The sequence below is a fragment of the Gossypium arboreum genome, chromosome 8 (genome assembly GCF_025698485.1).
Source record: "Gossypium arboreum isolate Shixiya-1 chromosome 8, ASM2569848v2, whole genome shotgun sequence".
Taxonomy (NCBI): domain Eukaryota; kingdom Viridiplantae; phylum Streptophyta; class Magnoliopsida; order Malvales; family Malvaceae; genus Gossypium; species Gossypium arboreum.
Window position 1 is genome coordinate 114809151 of NC_069077.1, and position 16393 is coordinate 114825543.

Genomic DNA, 16393 nt, shown 5'->3' on the forward strand with positions numbered 1-16393 from the left:
TCAAAATCTTACTCAAGAGTAGACAATCCATCATTGCATGCATCATCATCAAGCTTCACACTTAGCATGCAATGGCTTTATCACCATAACAACTTTGGCCAAATACCATTTCCATGGCATAACAAGGATTTGAGCCATGGCTAACATGCACATCAAATTAGCAACCAAACCATGCATGAAACTCCCAATACAACCTCATACATACCTTAATCTTGATGCAAACTTAGCCAAATCTCCTTCTAGATCTCTTCTAAACAAAGGAAATGAAGCAAAAATCCTTCTTCCTCTTAGTATTTTCGCCAAAAAGGAGAGAGCAAGCATGAACAAATTTTTTGTTTTCTCTTCTTGGTTGCACGGCAATGGGGGATGCTACTCTCACACACATTTTTTTTTCTTTTCTCACCCATGCTTAGTTGTTTATTATTTCTAACATCATCCATTAGTAAAACATGTTGGGAACATGTTCCTGCCCATAACCTTGTCATGGCGGCCACTCCTCCTTAGGAAGGGATTATTTGACATGCAACTCCACCTTTTTGTTAACATGTACTAACAAGCCATTTAAAATTAGCCTATCATATTTCACCATGTTTCACTTTTATCCCTATTTAATACTTTCTCATACAAATGGGTAAAATTAGAGAATGAAATTTCCACATATGCATGCACACACATAGTAAGCATAGAATATAACAATTAATTATTTTTATGACTCGGTTTAGTGGTCCCAAAACCACATTCCGCTAGGGTCTATTTTGGGCTGTCACAACTCTCCCCCACTTAAGAAATTTTCGTCCCAGAAAATCTTACCGGTAAATAGGTTTGGATATCGCTCTTTCATAGAATTCTCGGTCTCCCAAGTAGCTTCTTCTATCCCGTGCTTGAGCCATAACACTTTCACTAGCGGAACCCGCTTGTTTCGCAACTCTTTCACTTCTCGTGATAGGATACGAATCGGTTCTTCCTCATAACTCATATTAGCTTGAATTTCAATTTCTGATGGACTAATCACGTGCGATGGATCGGATCTATAGCGTCGAAGCATCGAAGCGTGAAAGACATCGTGAACCTTTTGAGCTCGGGGGCAAAATCAAGCGATATGCCACCGGACCGACTCGCTCGATATCTCATATGGCCCAATGAACCTCGGGCTCAACTTGCCCTTACGGTAGAACACGAGTATCTTTTCCAAGGCGATACCTTGAGAAACACTTTATCACCCACGATACTCGATATCCTTACGCTTCAGATCCGTCACGACTTCGGCGATCGGAGGCTATCTTGGACTTTCACGGATTACTTTCACTTTCATTCAGCATCCCTAATCAAATCCACCGAAAATCTTGCTTTCACCGAGCTCGGTCCAAAACAATGGTGTACGACATTTACGACCGTACAAGGCCTCGTAGGGTGCCATCTTAATACTTGATTGAAAGTGTTGTTGTAAGCGAATTCAATCAACGGCAAATACCGTTCCCATGAACCACTAAACTCGAGGACGCAACATCTTAGCATATCCTCAAGTATCCGAATTATCCGCCGGATTGACCATCGGTTTGGGGGTGAAAGGCGGTCTTTGAAATGCAACTTGGTACCCAAAGCTTCTTGCAACTTTTTCCAAAATCGCGAGGTAAATCTCGGATCTCTATCCGACACGATGGAAATAGGCACCCGTGTAATCTCACAACTCGAAACGTACAATTCGCGAATTTGTCCATTGAAAAATCCGTGCGACGACGGGGACAAAGTGGGCCGACTTAGTCAATCGATCTACCACGACCCAAACCGCATCCTTCTTACTTACTGACAATGGCAGTCCGGATACAAAGTCCATTGTGACTCGATCCCATTTCCACTTGGGTATCGTGATTGGCTGAAGTAATCCTGAAGGCACCTGATGTTCCGCTTTCACTTGTTGACATATTAAACATCTCGAAACAAAGTCGGAGATGTCTCGCTTCATACCATGCCACCAAAACCGACGTTTCAAATCATTGTACATCTTCGTACTCCCCGGGTGGATTGCCATTCGGCTACAATGGGCTTCATTCAGAATTATTGAAATGAGCTCCGAATTCTTTGGGACACACAGACGACTTTTGAACCTCAAACAATCGTCATCGTCGATTTGAAACTCCGAGTCCTTGTTCGGAACACACGCAGCCCGCTTTTGCAACCAACTCGTCGTCGACTTTTCGAGCTTCTCGAATTTGGTGTGTCAATAATGGTTTGGCTTTCAATTCAGCCAATAACACACCGCATCGGATCGGACGGACAAGTGCACATTCATCGCTCGTAAAGTGAATAACGATTTGCGACTCAAGGCATCCGCAACCACATTCGCCTTTCCGGGTGATAGTCAATGATCACTCATAATCCTTTAACAGCTCGAGCCAACGTCTTTGTCGCAGATTTAAGTCTCTTTGGGTCATCAAATATTTGAGACTTTTGTGATCCGAGTATACATGGCACCTTTCACCAAATAAGTAATGTCGCCAAATCTTTAAGGCGAATACGATGGCGGCCAATTCGAGATCATGAGTCGGATAATTTTTCTCATGTGGCTTTAATTGCCTCGACGATAGGCCACAACTCGACCTTCTTGCATTAATACGCAACCTAACCCAAGTAGAAAGGCGTCGCTATAGATGACAAACTCCTTGTCGGACTCGGGTTGCACTAGAATTGGGGCTTCGGTCAAATAAGTTTTCATTGATCGAAACTTTTTGGCATTTCTCGTCTATTCGAACTTAACACCCTTTTGGAGTAAGCCGTCATCGGCGTGGCTATCGTTGAGAAGCCTTTACAAATCGTCGGTAATAACCAAGAAGCCCCAAAAGCTCGAACCTCGTAATATTTCTGAGGCTTCCAATTAAGTATGGCTGAAATTTTATTGAATCGACTCGAATACCGATCTGAATACCACATGACCCAAGAAGCTAACCTCTCTTAACCGAACTCACACTTCTTGAACTTAGCATATAATTGCTTATCCCGTAAAATTTGCAAAGACTAACCGCGGTGTTCAAAGATGTTCGGTCTCATTTCTTGAATAGACCAAGATGTCATCAATGAACACGACTACGAATCGATCCAAATATGGTCTAAAGATCCGATTCATTAAATCCATAAATCTGCAGGGCATTAGTGAGCCCAAACGGCATCACTAGGAACTCATAGTGACCATATCTCGCTCAAGGCGGTCTTGTGTACGTCCGAATCTCGGATTCGCAATTGATAATAGCCCGATCTCAAATCTATTTTCGAGAACACCGAGGCTCCCTTTGATTGATCGAACAAGTCATCAATACGTGGCAGCGGATATTTGTTCTTTATCGTCGCTTTATTAAGTCGACGATAGTCGATCACGTACCGCATGGTTCCATCCTTCTTCTTCACGAACAATCTTGGCACACCCCAAGGCAAAAACTCGGCGAGCAAAACCTCTATCCACCAATTCTTGCAACCGAGCTTTCAACTCCTTTAATTCCGTTGGTGCCATACGACACGGAGCTATCGAAATTGGAGTGGTACCGGTACCAATTCGATGCCAAATTCTATTTCCGAACAGTGGTAAACCCGTCAATTCTTGGGAAAACATCCGGTATTCACAAACCACGCACAGATTCGGGTTTCTTTTTCGATTCCTTGTCATCGAAGCACGTATGCAAGGTACGCCGCACCCTTTTCTTACATATTTACGGGCCAACATCGGCGATATTACGGTGGCAACCCTTTAAGTCCAGTAGACTCAACCCGAATTATTTCATTATTCGCGCACCTCAAATCGATAGTCTTGCTCTTGCAATTTACAACCGCATCGTGCATGGTCAACCAATCCAAACCAAGAATAACGTCGAACTCATCGAGCGGCAAAAGCATCAAGTCCGCCGGAAAACAAGAACCTCGGAACACTAGGGGACTTTTCTTGCACACTTTGTTGACAAGCACGTAATGACCCAAGGGTTTGACACCGAATTACAAACTCAAGAGACTCAATGGGCAAAGTCTTCTTGGATGCTAAGGTTTCACATATATATGAATGAGTAGAACCGGGGTCAATCAAAGCAATCACATTTGTATTGAAAAGAGTGAAAGTACCGGTAATAACATCGGAGAGGCGGCATCCTCGGCGTGCGCGTATGGCATAAGTCCTAGCAGAGCACGAGCCTCGGATCGATGGTAGCATCTCTAGATCCTCTCGACCGCCAACGACATTGCCCATATTTCTAGGTGGCCTACCTCGGCGATGGTAGCACCGGGTTTCCACTCGACTCACATTCATTCAAGCATCCTCGGGCAATCCTTCATAAAGTGGTCGGCCGATCCACACTTATAGCGGGAGCGATCACGAAACCAACAGCTCCCCGAATGCCATTTGCCACAATGTGGACACTCCACCCTCTCTCGGCGATCATTTCCACCACTGGCGATCGAAGTGACTCGTGTGGTCACAGGGGGTCGATCGCGTCCTCGTCTAGAAAAGCCCAAAACGCCTCTAGACCAGCTCGCATCATCTCGAAATCTCTTGATGCTTGTTGAAGAGACTTTCCGAGGACCTCTTTCGAATTCTCCGGTTCCCACATCAACTTTTGTTTCTCCTTTCTAAGCTCTTGGCTTTACAAGCTCGCTCAACAAGTACTACGAACTCTCGTATCTCGAGGATGCCAACAAACATCCTTATATCATCATTCAACCCATCCTCGGCGTTTACACATAATAGCTTGGACGAAATGCATTCTCGCTGCGTCTGGCTAAGCCTCACAAATATTCGTCGTAGTCGATGGCGACATCGAACCTTGCTTAAGATCAAGGAATTCCTCCGCTTTTGGTCGATGAATCTCGATCGATATACTTTTTGAACTCGGTTTGAAAGAATTCCCAAGTCACTTGCTCTCTAGGCACCACAAGTCGAGTACTCCACCAATAGTAGGCGGACTCGCGTAGCAAGGAGATGGTACACTTTAAGCACTCATCGGTGTATGCAGGATAGCTCATCAAGCACCGGATAGTGTTATCTAACCAAAATTCAGCTCGCTTCGGCATCATCGTCATCCGTAGCCTTAAATTCAGTGGCCCCATGTTTTGAATCCTATCGATCGGGGCTTACTTGACCTTATTTGGTCGATCCACCGGAGGTATTGTAGGTGCGGGGTTGCATTTGTCGGGAATGGAGGTTGTGGAACAGTAGTGTTGGTTCGAATGTATTGATTAAACCATTCGTTCATCACACTATAAAAGGCTTGCCTAGCCTCGTCATTAGGATTGCTGGCCATAGGTTGAGAGTCCGCAAGCCTTGTCCCTTGCGCGGAGCAGCGCCACACTCTCCACATCATCAGCTATCGCTCGGTTGGGATCGGGATCCATTGCTATAAACAAACACAAAGTCAAATTGTCGAAATCACCACACTATCGATTCATCATTTAATGGCATGTATAGCTAGACCCCAAACACATCACGGTAGTCCTAGAATCGACTAAACCGTGGCTCGATACCAATAAAATTGTAACACCCGAAACCGAGACCATCGCCGGTGTCGGACACGAGGGGTTAACAAGCCAAGTTCACTTGTTTTGCCCATCCATTTGACATTTCCAGTCAGGCTGGAAAACTGCGTCACTGTCGCCTTAAAAATCATATCTCGAGTTTCAAAACTCGGAAACTGGTTTCGTAAACTTTCCCTGAATTTAGACTCATATATCCATCCATTTATTTATTTCTAGAATTTTTGGTCGGTCCAATTGGTACAGTTTATTAGTTAAAGTCACCCAAGTTACAGGGATCAACTACTCTGACCTTCGCGTGGTATAACTTGAATATCTCTCTGTACAGGGCTTTAATGCTGGTTCCGTTTGTTTCTAATGAAACTAGACTCAAAATGGAATCTGTACATATAAGGTATGTCTCCTAATTCTTTTTGGATAATTTATAGTAAATTTTTAAAGTTGCGACAGGGAACCCAGAAACCATTCTGGCCCTGTCTCACAATAGCTTTAATATCTCTTAACATGTAACTCCTATGACCATTTCGTTTCTTCCATATGAAAATAGACTCATCAAGGTTCATTTACATAGCTTATTCACTATTTAATTCCATTCCTACGAATTTTGGTGATTTTTCACATTCACGTCACTGCAGCTGGCAGCATCTGTTTTAAGGTAGGTCTTACCTATTTGGTAGTCTCCATGAACCAACTAGTCTTGCCATACATAGGTTCATATATGATCATTTTAACCATGCCAATGGCTGATCATATGACCAACATTCCCATTTCAAGCCATAGCCACATCATGACACCAAATATATACATACAAACCACAATTAGTCTAAGTCGATACTTCACTTTTACGAGCCATTTTCGCATGGCCGTACATATATACATCACAACATATTCAACCAACAAGGGTAGTCCTATACATGCCATTTCAAAGTTCAACCAAAATTTATACCAAAATAGAGGCGTGGATAGTGTGGATGACTTCGACTTTATTGATCCCGAATCCGATTGCTATCGGCGAAATCTATAAACAGAGAGCCAAAGTAACAGGGTAAGCATTTTTTTATGCTTAGTAAGTCTCAAGGAATATAATCAGCTCTAATTACAGCAATACATTCACATAGCCAAATGCATCATTTCATTAATACACATTCTTACTTCACACTTCATCATTATATACTTTCACAAAGTATCAATCAATTCAATAATTGAAATTTATTAGTCGATTGAGCGAATGTTGCTCAAACATGTCGACATTCAATGCACATATAACGTACCTTATCCTTTGGGCTTTTCGAGTGTACTAATTGAATTCATTACAGCAACCAACACTCACCTCCAGCCCAAGATTCTTGAATATAACCGGATATAATCACGTGCACAAATGCCTTGGTCTTAGCCGGATAGAATAACTTCATACGAATGCCTTGGTCTTAGCAGGATATAGCCACTAGCACAATTGCCTTGGTCTTAACCCGGATATAATTTCTAGCATAATTGTCTTGGGGCTTAGCCGGATATCATTCAATTTCTCATGTACACATACATTAATAATCATTGGACATACATATTTCATTTTCATTACTAAGGCTCAAAACATAAATATAATCACAAGCATATTCGCCCGGGACTTAGCCGGGTAGAATTCAAATGCTCATACATACATAATCAATAATCAATACACATCCATACTTTATTTCACATAATTCAAGTAGGGTCACTTCTTGAGGACTTACCTCGGATGTTGTCGAACGGCTTTTTCGGCTATTCGATCACCTTTTCCTTCCCTTGTCCAATTGTGGCCCTCTTAGCTCTTGAGCTAATTCAAACAAATTCAATTTATTAAAACCTCATTGTGCTTGCTTATGGCGAATATGACAAGGAGTTTAAATGGTCATATGGCCACTCTTTAGCTTGAATACACAATGGTCATGCACATTTTATACTACATCAAGCAATTCAATACAATTTATTTGAGCATCAAGGAAAAGCTAAGGCCTTCAATAGGCTACCCAAGGCCGAATATTCATGTACATGTTGAGGTCAATTTTGCATAATACCTCACAAAAACAGCATGCATTTTACTAGTTAATGCTTTGCACATTGTATTAAAACTTATAATATAGCATCAAGCACTTATATGTGTGCTAGGCGAATTGTGCTTGCAATTTCACAAGCATTCTTCCACATCTTCTTCTTTAAACCAATATATTCATCACTTACTTCATAGCCAAAACATCATGTGCAAACATATATATACAATATGAGCATGGCGAATTTCAAGGTGTCCATAGCCATCCAAAATACAAATTTTAACTAACATGCAAGAAGCATGAACCATGCTCATGAATGCATCATGGCGAATATGACAATCATGCTCCATTCAACTTCAATCATGGTTAAACACAAAAGAAAACTCAAAATCTTACTCAAGAGTAGACAATCCATCATTGCATGCATCATTATCAAGCTTCACACTTAGCATGCAATGGCTTTATCACCATAACAACTTTGGCCAAATACCATTTCCATGGCATAACAAGGATTTGAGCCATGGCTAACATGCACATCAAATTAGCAACCAAACCATGCATGAAACTCCCAACACAACCTCATACATACCTTAATCTTGATGCAAACTTAGCCAAATCTCCTTCTAGATCTCTTCTAAACAAAGGAAATGAAGCAAAAATCCCTTCTTCCTCTTAGTATTTTCGGCCAAAAAGGGAGAGAGCAAGCATGAACAAAATTTTTTTGTTTTCTCTTCTTGGTTGCACGGCAATGGGGGGGGGATGCTACTCTCTCACACACATTTTTTTTCTTTTCTCACCCATGCTTAGTTGTTTATTATTTCTAACATCATCCATTAGTAAAACATGTTGGGAACATGTTCCCTTGCCCATAACCTTGTCATGGCCGGCCACTCCTCCTTAGGAAGGGGATTATTTGACATGCAACTCCACCTTTTTGTTAACATGTACTAACAAGCCATTTAAAATTAGCCTATCATATTTCACCATGTTTCACTTTGATCCCTATTTAATACTTTCTCATACAAATGGGTAAAATTAGAGAATGAAATTTCCACATATGCATGCACACACATAGTAAGCATAGAATATAACAATTAATTATTTTTATGACTCGGTTTAGTGGTCCCGAAACCATATTCCGGCTAGGGTCTATTTTGGGCTGTCACAGGTATGTTGGAGCTAGTTATGTGGATGCCCGTCGGAAGGAATTTTTGAATCTGGTTCAGGGTAATAAGACTGTTGCAGAGTATGAGGCGGAATTCTTGAGGCTGAGTCAATATGCTAGCGGGATAGTTGTGACCGAATATGAGCGCAGTGTTCGATTCGAGGATGGTCTCCGCGATGAACTTAAGGTACTAATAGCTCCACAGAGGGAGCGTGATTTCGCTGCGTTAGTAGAGAAGGCTAAGATAGCCGAGGAAGTAAAACGAACTGAACGGCAGAATCGTGAGAGGGATCGACCTAGATTTAGGAGGGATTCTGGACCCTCAGGTGTTGCAAATAGGAATGCTAAAAGAGCTAGAATAGAGGAACCGGTTTGAGCAGTTCCGGTGAATACCTTTAGACCGCAGGCTTGCAGAGACTATGGCAGAGTACATATGAGGGAGTGCTGGAAATGAACTGGGGCATGCTTTCGATGTGGGTCAAAGGAACATAAGTTCAGAGACTGTCCTCGGAGAGTAGCTCAGGATCAAGCTGCGGAACAAAGAGGTGTCCAACAGTCGTGAGGAGGACCACCACCCAAGAGAGGCTGTGGGCAAGGTGGGGGTGGCATGGTAATGGACGTGGACGTGGGGCACTTGGCAGGGGTGCTAAACATGCCGAAGCTCGATAGCCGGCGTTGGTTTATGCTGCACGGCATCGTGAGGAGGGTGATGCTCCTGATGTTATAACCGGTACGTTCTTCATTCATAGCACGCCTTACACTGCTTTGATTGATGTGGGTTCCACTCACTCGTATGTTGCTTGTGATGTATCTAGGGCATTGGGTGTGCTTCCTGAGGAGATTGTGAGTGGGGTATCAGTGATAAGCCCTTTAGGACACTCGGTTAAGGTAGATAAACTCTTTAGGGAGGTGCCTTTAGAGACACAAGATAAGATATTTGTAGGAGATTTGATAGAGCTGCCATTTGGGGACTTTGATCTTATTTTAGGAATGGATTGGCTAACTAAGCATAGGGCGACGTTGGATTGTGCTGCTAAGAGAATGGTGCTAAGAACTGCCAAGGATGAGGAGATAATGGTCATAGGGGAGCGAAGGAACTATTTGTCCAATGTTGTCTCGGCTTTAAGGGCTGAGAAGTTGATTCGGAAAGGTTGTGAGGCGTTCTTAGCATTTGTGAATCAAGCTGAACCTGAGGGGATAATTGTGGAGTCGGTCAAGACCAGCAAAGAATTTCAAGATGTATTTTCGGAAGAACTTTTTGGACTACCTCCGAACAGAGAATTCGAGTTCGGAATCGACTTGTTACCTGGAACAGCTCCAGTGTGCATTGCACCTTATCGGATGGCACCAAAGGAGTTAGTGGAACTGAAAGCTCAGATTCAGGAACTGTTGGATAGAGGGTTGATAAGACCAGGTGTTTCTCTGCGGGGCGCACCAGCGTTGTTCGTAAAGAAGAAAGATGGGACCATGCGGATGTGTATTGACTATCGACAGTTGAACAAGCTGACGATCAAGAACAAGTATCCTTTGCCGAGAATTAACAATCTGTTCGACCAACTGAGAGGAGCCTCGGTATTTTCTAAGATCGACCTTCGGTCAGGATATCATCAGTTGAGAGTCAAAAAAATGGATATTCATAAGACGGCATTCAGAACTCGATATGGTCATTACGAGTTTCTGGTTATGCCCTTTGGTTTAACTAATGCACCAGTAGCATTCATGGATTTGATGAATCGAGTATTTCAGCCGTACTTGGATCAGTTCGTAGTCATTTTTATCGATGATATTTTAGTGTACTCAAAAATGGAAGAAAAGCATGATGAGCATCTTCGTATTGTGCTACAAGTGCTAAGGGAAAAGCAACTTTATGCAAAGTTTAGTAAGTGTAAGTTTTGGCTGAATGAAGTAACTTTCTTGGGGCATGTTGTGTCTGCTAAGGGGATTAAGGTAGACCCTCGAAAAATTGAGGCGATTCTAGAGTGGAAGCCACCGAGGTCAGTAACAGAAATCTGAAGTTTTCTGGGGTTGGCAGGCTATTATAGAAGATTTGTAGAAGGATTTTTTGTGTTGGCAGCACCGTTAACAAAACTTATAAGGAAGGGAGCACCATTTGTTTGGACAAATAAGTAGCAAGAGGCTTTTGAGAAGTTAAAGAAGGTTCTGACAGAAGCACTAGTGTTGATTCAGCCAAAGTCTGGTAAGGATTTCACGGTATATAGTGACACGTCACATGTAGGTTTGGGCTGCGTGTTGATGCAAGAGGGTAAAGTGGTCGCTTATGCTTCACGACAGCTTAAGCCTCATGAGGTAAACTATCCTACCCATGACTTGGAGTTGGCAGCGGTGATTTATGCGCTTAAGATATGGAGGTACTACTTGTATGGGGAGAGATGCATCATTTATACGGATCACAAGAGCCTTAAGTACTTGCTGACTCAAAAGGAGCTAAATCTTAGACAGCAAAGGTGGATAGAGTTGTTAAAGGACTATGATTGTTCGATTGAATACCATCCAGGTAAGGTAAATGTCGTGGCTGATACGTTGAGTGGTCGAACTGTGGCGGAATTGAAGGTAATGTTTGCTCGTTTAAGCTTTTATGACGATGGAAGCTTATAGGCAGAGTTACAAGTGAGACGACTTGGGTGGAGCAGATTAAGAAGCAGTAGTTGGTGGATGAGTCATTGGTTTCTCAGTTTCAGCAAGTTGAGAAGGGGTGAATCCAGACTTTGGATTAAATAATGATGGGGTTCTTTGTTTCCGAGGAAGAATTTGTATGCTGAAGGACTCTGACTTGATATTGATGATTTTAAAGGACGCACATAGTGGACCTTGTGCTATGCATCTAGGAGGGATTAAGTTGTATCGAGACTTGCGAGAGCTATATTGGTGGCCTAGGCTTAAACGATAAGTGACCGAATTTGTGGGGAAATGTTTGACGTGTCAACAAGTAAAGGCCGAGCATCAAGCGCCTTGAGATTATTCTGACCGATAAAGATACCACTTTGGAAGTGGGAAAGGGTAACTGTGGATTTTGTATGTGGTTCGCCATTGACACCTTCCAAGAAGGATTCGGTTTGGGTAATTGTGGATAGGCTAATGAAATTTGCCCATTTCATACCTGTCTGAACCGATTACTCACTTCAGAAGTTGGCCAAGTTGTATGTGGTAGAGATAGTGCGGTTGCATGGAGTGCCAGTATCAATAATCTCTGACTGAGACCCAAGGTTTACATCTCGGTTTTGGCAGAAGTTGAATGAGACGTTGGGAACACGATTGGATTTTAGTACGACTTTTCACCCTCAGTCGGATGGGCAGTCGGAGAGGGTCATTCAGATTCTAGAAGAATGTTGAGAGGTTGTGTTATTGAATTTAGAGGCAGTTGGGAGGATTACTTGCCATTGGCGGAGTTCGCATATAACAACAGCTACCAAGCAAGTATTCAGATGGCTCTTTACGAGGCACTGTATAGGCGAAGGTGTCATTCGCCTACTTGTTGGGCAGAGTTGGGGGAAAGGCAATTATTTGGTCCAGAGTTGGTAGCAGATACTGAAGACAAGGTCAAGGTGATCAGGAATCGGTTAAGGGAGGCAGTGGATCAACAAAAATCTTATGCTGATCTGAAGCGTAATTATATTGAGTATGTTGTAGGGGACATGGTCTTTTTGACAGTATCGCCTTGGAAGAAGATATTGAGGTTTGGTAAGAAGGGCAAGTTAAGTCCACGGTTCATTGGGCCGATGGCTTATCAGCTAGAGTTACCTCTAAAGCTGGATCGTATTCACGACATCTTTCATGTATCCATGCTAAGGCGATATCATTCTGACCCTACTCATATCGTGCCAGTTGCAAAAATTGAAGTACAGTCGGATTTGACCTTTGAAGAAGAACCTGTGCAGATACTTGATCACGACGTCAAGGTACTGAGAAGGAAGTTAGACCCATTGGTAAAGGTACTTTGGAGAAACCATGGCAAAGAAGAAGCTACTTGGGAGTCAGAAGAGGCGATGCGTCAACAATACCCTCAACTATTTGGATCAGGTAAATTTCGAGGCTGAAATTTCTTTAAGGAGGGTAGAGTTGTAACATCCTGATTTTTGGTTTTTTGTGATTCTTGAGATTTTGGTAAAGTTTTTAAAATTTGGTATTTGGTTGTGAAATTCATAATTGGAGTATGTAATTGGGCTTATGGAAGGCCCATGTGATAGCCAAAACCCGGTAGAATTTTTGAATTTTGGACTTAAGGAGTTAGGGGCTTTGGATAGGTGGCCTTATTAAAAGGTGTGGGTATAATGTAACACAAAAGAGCCCCTAGAAATGTGGCTAAGTGACGCCAATAGGGAGCTAAAAAGGTGGCGTGTAAGTGGTTGGGGGAAAGCCAGGGTTCGAGTCACTATGATGGCAAATGTGATGTTATTTTTATGTTTTAAGCATGCAGAAGTTGAAGCCGAATGGAACTCTGTTGGAGAGAGTTTGAATCAGTTGAATGCTTGAATTAAGGAGTGATAAGGGGAGAGTTTTTAGGGATTTGAAGGAGGGATTAGAGTTGGCTGAATAGAGGGGATTAGGGAGGAGAAATCGACTTGGGGATTTTGAGGGTGGTATTTCAGCATTAGGCTATAGTTGTGCCGATTTTCCTCTGTTGGAACACCATAAAGCCATTCTTTTCTTCCTTTTTTCTTCTCTAACCGAAACTATCACCCTTTCCATTCATCTTTCTTTCTTTTCTTCTCCAAAACCAGTCTACTATTCTTTTCTTCCCATCTACTACTCTCTTTCTCATCATCACTTTTGCCGAAAAGCCACAAAAGCTGAAACCTGTGAAGCTTGGTTGTGCCGATTTCTTGTTCACTAGCAACCTTATTTTTCTCTTCACTTTTTGGTAGCAAATTCCTTCATCTGTTAAGTTTTAAATGGTACAAAAAAGAAAGACTGTGGTAAGTATTCATACACCAATCGATTCAGTAGTATAACTGTTGACAAAAGCCGAAACCCCCTATAGTTTAGGGAGGTTGTCAATTTGAGATATAGGCCTTATTGGGCTTCTTCATTTGATTTTTATAGTTTGTATAGTGGAATAGATAACTTTGGAGGAGCAGCAAGGCTTGGAGTGTCAGTGTTGGATAAGCTTGAATCATATCATTGGACCCTGGCCCTCACTGATACTGGACTATCACTGAAACGGGCTTAGGCCCAAACTATTTTTGCCTACGTTTTGGCTAATTAATGTGCAAGGATTACACACTGAGTTTTTCATAAACTCACCTTTTTGCTTTCTTGTGCAGGTAATCCTTAGGCGAGTCGGTGCCGCGAGGGACTCGATGGAGGCCACACAATTGCTTTTTCTATTGTTTTAAACTTTTATTCTTTAATCTATTTAATTTGGGTATTTTTTATGTAATAAGGTCTCTTTAAATTTTTACTTTAATTTGGGATTTACCTACTTTGATTTATATCTGCTAGTAGTAGGACGCGAGTTATCAAAAAGAAAAATATTTTTCAAAACACCATGCTATTACAACATATTTCAAAAAGCTTCCGCAACAATGTTGTTTTTAAAGTGTAATAACAACCCGAAATGATTAACTTATACTAAACCTACTTGAGTTTTTAACAACAATCAAGATACCTAAAAGTTTGTGAAAGATCTCTATAAGGGTTTTGATATAGTACGGACTTTTCAAAAAGAACGATGCTTTTCAAAACACACTTCAATGTGACATCGCAGATACGAACATAATGTCCAGGCCGAGTTTAGGTTGTTACACTATTCAAATCAGTCTCGAGCACGGCCTAGACACACGGACGTGTCTGGTGGCCGTACGAGGCACATAGCCTTGGTACATGGGAATGTGTGGCCATTTCAAAGGGTAAACGGGCTAGACACACGGGCATGTGGCCCGCCGTGTGACCCAAGTTAGATTCGACCACGGCCAAGGCACACGGGCGTGTCTTGTGGCCGTGTGGTTAAGTTACTATGTATGCCCTGTTTTGCCATGGTTTATGTAACAGCCTGATTTAGACCCTAGTTGGAATAGTGGTTTCGGGACCACAAATCTGAGTTAAAAAAATATTTTAGTATTATTTTTCATGCTTATAAAATGTGAATTGATATATATGGAAATTCCGTGATTTAATTTTATCGTTTGGATACTTGATTTAGTAAAAAGACTAAATCGAGTAAAATGCAAAAGTGACTTGCTAATTATTGAAGTGCTATATTGCCATGGCTTTTATTATGTGAGGCCTTATGTTGTAATTTAGCCATTGGAAACAAGCATGGACGGTTATGGACATTTATTTTAATGTTTTGATATTAGTTTATAAAGGTTAAAAAGGTAATTTATGAATAATATGTGTTATAATAAAACAAAACATTAAATGGCCATGGATATTCATCCTTTTGGCCGAATATGAAAGTGAAAAAGAAACCATTTTGACGCTTTAGGGTTCGGCTATATTGAAGCTAAATTGAAGGTCCATTTTTGTTTTGTTTTTGATGATTTTTATGTTTTTGTGATCGTTGCTTTGTGTTTTATCAAGCCCGTGTTTAAATTTCTAATTTTGGTGATAAATTCATGAGATGCCATTGATGATAGTTTGAGCTTTGTAAAGTTTGATGATAGAAAATAAGCATGTGATGTTAGATTAACATGTTTTGTCTTTGGATTTTTGATGAATTTGAGTAATTTAGGCTAAAACATGAAAATGAAATTTTAAAACACTAAAATGTGAAATAAATGAAATATATGGGCTCATATGGACTAGAGGGAAATTCGGCCTACTTGGGTATATGGAAATTTTGTGATTTTTGTGAATAAGGACTAAATTGTAAAAATGTAAAATGTTAGGGGCTAAAGTGTAAAATGCCCTAAATATTTATTTATGAATTGTTTTGAATGAATTATTGAATTAGTAAGTTAATTTTGATATTAACTAGATTGGCAACAGCGAAATTTGGATTTAGATAAAGGGAAAGCCAAAGTATCGAATTAGTTGACTTAATTTATCGTTATTGCGAACGAGGTAAGTTCGTATTTTAATAGACGTTACGAAATCATGTTATAAATGTATATGATTTATGTGGTTGAATTCAATGTCTAATGGTAAGGTATATATATATGTATTTTGAGTAAGGTATATATGTATCATGATATTGAATTGTTCAAGTAGCAGATGATATGAATCTGAGAAAGTACCGACAAAGTTTTGATGTTGAAAAGCCCCATATGAACCTTAGGAATAGTTAGGAACATATGTCATGACATAGGATCCAATATGTAATTTCGTGTAAGACTATGTCTGGGACGTTGGCATCGACTTATGATTTACGTGTAAGACCATGTCTGGGACATTGGCATCGTATTTGATTTCGTGTAAGACCCTGTCTGGGACAGTGGCATCGATGTTTGATTACATGTATGACCATGTCTGGGATGTTGGCATTGTATGTACTTTCTGAGCTATCTGCGTATCCTTATGGTTCCAAATGGTTCAACGGACATTCCAAGAAATAAACCATTAAGTGAATGACATTTCGATTCAGGTACGTCGATGTGTATTCAATGTTTGAAAATGGAATGTAAGTATATGTGCAAAGAATGTTATGTGATGGATATGGAAATGAATAGTGAATATATACCAATGAAACATGAATAAATGAATAAAATGTGATTTATGAAGTTGTATATGTGAAATT